This window comes from Lactuca saligna, chromosome 4 (assembly GCF_052625555.1).
Source record: "Lactuca saligna cultivar CGN05327 chromosome 4, ASM5262555v1, whole genome shotgun sequence".
Lineage (NCBI taxonomy): Eukaryota > Viridiplantae > Streptophyta > Magnoliopsida > Asterales > Asteraceae > Lactuca > Lactuca saligna.
Genome location: NC_136420.1, coordinates 124,857,357 through 124,866,374, shown reverse-complemented (window position 1 = coordinate 124,866,374; position 9,018 = coordinate 124,857,357). Strand labels below are relative to the sequence as shown.

The window sequence follows — 9,018 nt, the reverse complement described above, 5'->3', positions numbered from 1 at the left end:
TTTTCCTTCCCGCAATCACTAATGATACCTGAAACAACAAACAACTGGGTAAGAATAATTAGTGAGTTTCCTGCAAAATACCTCCACATAAATAGATCACATATACAATCAAACACGTCGAGTCCAGTCAACCAGCGGGTTGGAATACCCCAGGCCTAGTCAACCTCCAGGTCCAGTCATCATCGGGATGGAATACCCCAGGTTAGAATGCCAATATATAACAGGTCGAATCAGCCATCGGGATGGAATACCCAGGGTTTGTTGGCCTACCACCTCAACCCTACTTCTCTTCCTGAGTCTACGTGCCTACGGCTTATAGTCGGCTCGCATTAGGTATCTTGGCCTACCACACAAAGCAAGACCACCTCAACCCAAACCAAACACAATATGTCGACATATAAACAATCAGGATCAAATAAGCACATAATACATGCAACAACAATCATACAACTTACTACTTCCTACTAATCCTCTCATAACATACAACCCCACTACTAGGTATCCCCCATAGAATGCCTAACCATGAGTAACCAGAGGTAAGATAGCTACCCGAACAGATGGTCCTACTCTAGAGCCACAACCAAACAAGGAACATGCAAGAGAGCCTAGACCAAGAGTTCTCAGGCTATCCTACATGACCACTAATAGTCCCTAAGGGCACTCCATAGATGATACCCAACAAGCACATATAACATACAGTTCTACAGATTATTACCACAAGCAACATACTCAATACTAGGAGACAGATCTAATAGATCCATACAACATAGTAGCATACTCGATACCAGCACACAGATCTAACATATCACTACAACATAGTATCATACTCAATACCATAACACATATCTAGCAGATCACTACAGCACAACAACATACTCAATACCAACATATAGATCTAACAGATCATTACAGCATAGTAGCATACTCAATACCAGAACACATATCTAACATATCACTACAGTATAACAACATACTCATTATCAACAATCCAAGGAAAGCATGACCGTATATACTCAGAGGTGAGATAGTCACCCGGACAGATGATCCAACTCTAGAACCACAACCGAACGAGGAACATGTAAGAGAGCTTGGATCAAGAGTCCTCAGTCTATCCTACATGACTATATACAGTCCCTAAGGTACCCTTCTACTAACAGATAACCAAAACTAGTGGGCCGACATTGGTGCCTTCGAACCACAAGTATAGTGAGGCGAAACTTACCTCGATATACGTGTAGGTAACTACTGTAGAAATGAAGACTCTATCAGCTTCAACTCACTTCCAATCACCTATAGGAAGATACTTGAGTTAATACCCGATCACATATCATAGTGACTTGCAACAGTGACCACCTCACATGAAATGATGATTAGGATTTCATATAAAATGATGATTAGGGTTAAGTGAAAGCACTTAACCCATTAAGGACTTAATCACCCGAGGGCAGGATTGATTAAAGTTTGACTTAGTTATTCTCATGTATAATAATAATCCAATTAATAGCCCAAATGTTTCCGATCATTTTCCAAAATAGGGATTCCAGATTCTAGGGTTTCCACATAAAATGATAATTAGGGCTAGTGTTCCACACTTAACCCCTTAAGTACTTAATCCACTAAGTCTAATATTGCATTAAGTTAATTGTAGGACATTATTAAGTGTTATTTAAAGTTTAATTAACAATTTTAACACGGGTCTCGACCAACTCCAAAATTAGGTTTTTCTTGACATTATGGTTTTCTAAACCCTAATTAGGGTTTTCCAACCCCAAACTCGCCACTCGAACTAAAGTTAGATGTTTATGTCATTAATTGCTTAATAAATTGGGCGCCACCCACTGCCACCTCGGGCAGTGGTGGTCGGCGGCATTCCATGGCGGTGGTGGTGGTTTTCAAGTCAAAATTTGGCAACAAGCACCAAATACATTATTTTATGCAGAAAAGCACATACATACATTAAATCATGCACACAGCCACCTAACATGATGGATGGTGACAGCATAAGGCGATAGCAAGGTGGCAGCCACCATAGCTGGTTGCCATGGTGGTTCTTCTCGTTGGTTCATCCAACCATACAACTACCGCATAATGCCATACACTAAAACACACACACAACACAGCCACCCACACGGTTCCAGGATGTGGTTGGAGATGACAACCACTACCTCACGGTGGTGGTGGTGGATTCTCTTTGATTCCGGCTAAGCAAACACATACACACACGACTTACACTGGAATACACACCCCACAAACGCAGACATACATAATATGGTAACATACACCCAAACTCAACCACCCTCACGGTGACGTGTGACACTCAGACGAGATGGTGGCAACGGAACAGCCGCCGGAGCGGCACCGACGACGTAGCAGCAAAACAAAATGGAGAAGGAAAGGAGGCGTGATTCTTCACCGAGAAGAAGAACATCGACCATCACCGCCTTGCTTCTTCCGATCGTTCGCTGCCATGGTGTCCCAACTATTCTATCACACGTCTCCAAACACACGTAACTTCATGTTTATATAACAAGAATTGAAGTTAGCTAAGGATTCGATTAAGGTTTGGGTTTAAAACCAAAACGAAACCGGAAAACCCAAGTACAAACTGAAAACCGAAACACCAAACCGATGGGTTTGGGTTCGGTTTGGTTTTAAAAGTTTCAAAACCGAGGCTGTTGGTTTTGGGTTCGGTTTTCAGTCAAAGTTAACCCGACCCGCCCCATGCTCAACCGTTGCGGTGATACCCCACATATAAAAAACTGGGATACCCCTTTGAGCCTAGTTCCGCCGCTGACTTGTTGGATCTGTTGAGCAACCTCAATATTGCAACTGATGAGCTGACCACCATGATGGTATTGATTGTCGCCATTTAAGCAACAAAAAAGCCACCACAAAACTCGATGTGCCACCAACAGATGCTACCATCATTTCTGCCTTCATGGTTATCGAGTCTTGATCCATTTTTCTAGTCTAATAAAAATGGATTATGAATTACGTGTAGAGTACGTATGTAGTAAAAAGCACCCATATGGGTTCTTTTCTAAGGGAATATCTAATTGGAGAAGGGCAGAGATCATTGTAAGCGTCTATAGTAAATTACAAAAGATGGGTATGGCATTTGAAGAAAAAAATCAGGATTAGTAGATTCCTTATTCAAAAGTTTGACCCCTGAATTGCATACAATACTGTCAGTACAAAGCATTGCACGCAAATTAGCTAAGGGGTTATTTGATAGTTTCTGACTGAGTTAGTTCTGACTGAGTCAAGACTCGATTGGGTCTGACGTTCTAATAGTATCTGCCTCTGACTGAAACTTTGTTGTTTGATTACGCATCTGACTGACTGTGCTGACTACTAAAAATGACCATCTTACCATTCTTTTTGTTTTGAGTCGAATTAAATGTATGTTTGATTTAATATTTGAATAAAACTGATGAATAGTCTAAACCAATAAAAATGTCATTTTCTTTTTATGAAATCAATCCTCCAAAATAAACTTTTAACTAAACATATATTTGAGTGTTATAACCATTAAAAATCTTTTGTAGAATCCCCACAATATAATATTTCAAACAGATCATTGGACTTTAAATCATTTTGGCTTTCTTTTTTCATTCTACAAACTTTGTAATTGCTAAACGAATCAATGGAAAGTACAAACAGACCATGTGTTGGCTAGATTTATGTCATTAAAAATCCATTAACCATGTTTTGTTCTTTATAATCATTGTCCCTAAATTTCATCAGACTAGAGATTGTCCCTTCTACAGCTCCATCTTTCTACAATGCTTCTGGATTTCCTTCACAAATATGTCAAAATGATCAGAGGGCAAGTTTTGTATTAGACAACTCCAGACCTGTGATTATGTCAAATCCGAAAGAGATAGTTCGGTCATACATAAATGACATCAAATTTCTGCAAATAAATACACAAAAAGCATCTGATTTCAGAAAATACATACACAAATAACATCAAATTTCAGAAAAAACATACATATATGCATCTAATTTCAGAAATAAAAAAAAACAAAGGAATTAAGAAAGACATTTGAGGAAATTAGAAAGGCATTTGAGATATAATTGTATAACCAGGGGATCCCTTTAGGATATTACATAAGAAATTACATCGGAACTAGAGTATATCAGTATTAAGCAAGCAAATCTGTTGTTAAACACGAAGCTTAAACTGGTCCTGGTTTTTTTTAATGATTTTCGGGAATGCTTGAACTGGTCCTGATTTTTTATGATTTGTGGGGCAAATTCATCGTATAATTTGATTCTATAGAAAAATGTGTTGTCCAATTCGATTCTACACACGTCAAATGAAGAAATTAAGAGCACATACCTGATAAGCGGAAGTTCAAGAACCAAAAACGGATTCAGTAGGAAATCAATCTCTTCGATATGCATCAACCAAGTCGGATACGAAGAATCGTAAATCATCATAGCTTCATATCACCCGAAAAAGATAAGGAACAAGAGGATGTACAACATTCCTAGTGATGAATCGACTATCCTCACACATGTGGGAGAATATGGAAGGAACGAAGTGGGAGGCTGAAGGAAGAACGGGACTAGGGATTGAGAAGGAGAAGGGCACATGAGGGTAAAGAAAATATGTTGTCACGGTCGGTCAGATTCATTTTTTCAATGACCGGGTAAGATATCAATGGACCGAATAAGAGTTATAGTTGCTAACTGGGTTAGAATTAACTGGGTTGAAGTAGAGTTAATTTTTTATCGAAACTTGTTGTTTGATTTTCCATCTGATTGACAATGTAAAAAGACTATATTACCCTAAAAAAAATACTTTTTTTATACTAATTTATAATTCATTAGGTTAATGGTTAAGGTCAAACAACTCAACATCTAGAACCATACACATAATAATACTATTGTACCCAAAATACCCTTGCTGATTAAGGCAACAACAAAACGAACAAATATACATGACTTTTATGCCCAAAATACCACTGCTTCAAGGTTTCATTAAACTTTATAAAACTTTAACTAGTATTTAACAAAAGTTAACTAGAACAAAAATATATATATATATATATATATATATATATATATATATATCAAACTTCAAACACAACACAACTCTGCTAAAACAAACGTAATCCATATTTCCACATTACTCATTTAATAATCCAAAAATTAACAAAATGCACAGTAGTTCTCATGAAGGATTAAAGTTTTGCATTTATAACCAGACATATACCAATTAATATCATATGTGAAGAGAATTGTTATCAATCTGATGAGCAAATTCCATATTTCCACATTACTCAGTTAATAATCCAAAAATTAACAAAATGCACACTAGTTCTTATGAAGGATTAAAGTTTTGCATTTATAACGATACATACCAATTAATGTCAGATGTGAAGAGAATTGTCACCAATCTGATGAGCAAATTCCTCAAGTAAACTTACAATAATAACTTAAATTACAGGAAGTTTTCCATAGATGACCCATACTCAACAAGCAATTCACTTGATATAGTTACAGGGAGTGAATACCATAAGAAAATGAACAACTGGCTCAATTATAAGAAATTGTCAAAATATGAATTTTCTAATAACATAAATGGTAATTTTTGATTTTCAGTTTCGAGAAAGCAATGAATAAACAAATTCATAACTATTTTGAAAAAGAAAAAAAAGTAACAAGTAGCTAATCTGATTTATCAGAGGAGTAATAGACCTTACAGTCAAATTTGCAAGGACGATCGGCACCAGAGGAGGAAAGCGTTTGCGGATGGCTGGTGACAGACTATCAGGAAGGAAGCAATGGTGCAAGTCGTTCACCAGTGACGATGGAGGCAGGAGCGATTGTGGTTAAAATCGGAACAACTCTCAATTGGAAGGAGACGGAGCTCAAGGTGGTAGCGCGGAAGGGGATGACGAAATCACCGGGAGGAAGAGGGAGGAGGGACACAGATCATGTCATACATGGACGAGAACAGATGACAGGTCTCCGGTTGCTAGGTTAGAGAAAGATGACAGACTTTGGGTGGTCGTCGGTAGCAGGGAGAGCAGGGGACAGGAATCGCTTTTCTTCTTTGGATGCGTCTTCAGTACGGAAAAATTGGAATCGAAGGCGTTGATAATCTTTTGTGCCGATCCTTCTCATTTGAAGAAGGGACCGAATCAATGAATTATGATGGACCGAATCCATATCTTGGACCGAGTCCATGACTTTAAAAACAATATCAAACATGCTGAATTATGTTCTTTTGGATCCGGTCCTCTTTTGGACTCCGTTAGAAACTAAATCAAACGACCCCTAAGTGATATTTTTACACACAACAAACAAACTGATTGGGTCGAGTAACACATTTTTGTCTAACCGGAGCAGTAAGACCACAATCAAATAGCCCCTAACTTGATTATAATTTTATTTGGGACTTTTCTTACTAAAAAAGCTATCTATTTTTAGTTTGAATTTGTTGAGCGTTGAATCTACAAATTTTCTATAAAAACTTATTCTAAAAGAAAATGACAGAATTGCATACCTCACAAACTTTGCGACGAAGTGTTACATATAAAAAGATATATACGTCAATAGATGGTTACATAAATTTATCATAGTGAAGAAAAACTAAAAGAGCTCTGTAGATTTATATACGCTTAGTATCATCAAATAGCTTATATTTTAGGTTTTTTTAATTATAAATATTACTTTTATCCAAAAAAAAAAAAAATTGTATTTTTTCATTTTTTTCAATTTATCATGTTTATAGGTCATTTATAGGTTTTAGACACTTGTTTCCGGAAAACCTTCAAATTTTTATTTTTTTTTCCAGAAAAAAAAATCATATTTAACAATTCTTTTTGAAAAAAAAATTGATGGTTTTTTCGGAAAAAAATATTTTTATGGATGAGGTTTTTCCGAAAAATGGTCCAAAATCAGAAGATTATTACGGTTAACCTTTAAAAGGATCAAATCAAAACGAATAAAAATTGCAAATTCTTTTATAAAAGAGTATAATCAAAAAGAAAAAAAAAAACTCAAAATATACTTTATATCATATTTATGTTATACTATTTTATAACCCGTGATAACCACGGTTTTAAAACTAATTAAATTTTCATAGTAAAAAAATCAAAATTATTAATTAATTATATTAATTAAATTGTTAATTAAGATATATTTTTTAATTATATAAAATCATTTCATTGGTTTAAATAAATACGTGGTATTATAATTTATATTAATGTTTATTTTAATGTTATTAATTTAATATAATTAGAATGAAAATTTTTAAATTTAAAATTTAAAATGAAGAACCAATAGGTTGGTATGTCATTAATTAAAATAATTTTTTTTTTTTTATTAGAATAGGTATATATTTAAGGTATTGATTGATATATTGTGGAAGATATGACGCAATGTTTGTTTCATGAAACCCCTTGCGGGGTTGTGTGCATGTTGCAAATGGCTGCCGCCACTCTCTCGTTTTCACTATTGACTACCCAAAATTAATGCCAAGATTGACCTTTTGGTTTCCCACAACACTTTTTGTTGCGAATAACACACAAACGGATAAGACCGTAATCTGCTACTTCATCGGGATGATACTGCTCTATCGCACCCTTTTCTGTACATGACGTGTATATATATTTAACTCCCACTAAACTAGGAGCTACGTACTATGATGCAAAATCACCATTAATTTCACAGCACAAAACATTTCTTATAAGAAATAAAGAAAACCTTTTATCAAAGTTTCGTTTACATCAATATGTGTATGAAGTATGAACTAAACAAGATCCGTATGTCTACATGTTTCCTAAAAGACTGTATAAGTGTATATAGCATCATAAAAGAAGAGAAAAAACCTAGTATGTTTCCGAGTATATATATTATATGTATATCAACTAGCTATATCACAAGTAACTGCAACTCTCAGAAAGGTTGGAGTGGAGATCCTGGCTAAAGGAATTGGTTAGCCATTCGGCCATGATCTCAAGAGCTAAGAACCCATAACTGCTCATCATCTCATACAATTTCTTCAAGTAAACTATGTGCTTTTGGGTGTCTTGATCATGGAGACCAGAGATTATTGGGGTTCTACAAAGTGGGCAGTTTGAATGGTCTTTCAACCATGCTTCAACGCACTCAACATGAAACCCATGTCTACACCTTTCTAACATTGCAAAACTTTCTCCCAACACTACCTCAGACAAACACACGATGCAATCAACTCGAGAGCTACCAACACCAATCTCCTTCACCACGAAGCTGCTGGTGGTGTTTTGGTGGTCGTGGGTGTTTAGCACCTTGTCTAACCAAGTCTTGATGGGCGTCGTTATGGAATCCACAAATCCTGCTATCATAATCATCATCATCATCATCTTGATGAACAATTTGTAGTAGGCGGGAAAGAAAGAAGATGGAAGCGACGTCTTTTTTGGTTTGGTTGCAAAAGTGGATTCGTGGCCTAATTTATAGGCCCTGTTGCCTGATATGATATATGACAAAAGATAAAAGCTAAGAATTAAATAGATTGGTTATGTATCTATTTAGAAGGAAAGAATGCTTTTAATAAGGCGTGCTACATCTTCTTTCCAAATATGCTGAATGGCGCGCAGTAGGCCATGTTGAAGAATAATTAAATATTGCCCTTTAAAGTGATGCTTGTTTTCTTTGAATTTAAGCAAGTTAATCGATTATTAAAGCTATGTATACTTTGTGAGCAGCTAATTAATAGGGTATTTAATTTAGTTTTGAATATTACTTACAAAAATAAAAGCACTTGGTTTGTTGTGGATGAAGATGATAACAGAAGTGATCAAGTTGCTGCTCCACGTGAAAGAAAAAGAAATTAACAGACCAACAAGAGTGGACCATATGTCATTAAATACATATATATTTTATATTAAATCATCCATAGTTAAACGAACACGATGGCTTTTGATTTTTCACATGTCTTTCACGAGTCCATCATGGTTTTCCATACAATCTTTGTTTCAACTACCAATTTAATATATATCGTTTAGTCATCGTGTC

General features: G+C 35.7%; 1 long non-coding RNA gene across 1 annotated transcript; it reads right to left on the bottom strand.

Moving 5' to 3' along the window:
- Positions 1-3,580: 3,580 nt before the first annotated feature.
- Positions 3,581-6,193, bottom strand: LOC145042766 (uncharacterized). Its single transcript, XR_013680743.1, has 3 exons — positions 5,715-6,193; positions 4,346-4,766; positions 3,581-3,916 (listed from the first exon to the last, which is right to left on the bottom strand). It is a non-coding gene; the product is annotated as an uncharacterized LOC145042766 (long non-coding RNA).
- Between the last annotated feature and the right edge of the window lie 2,825 nt (positions 6,194-9,018).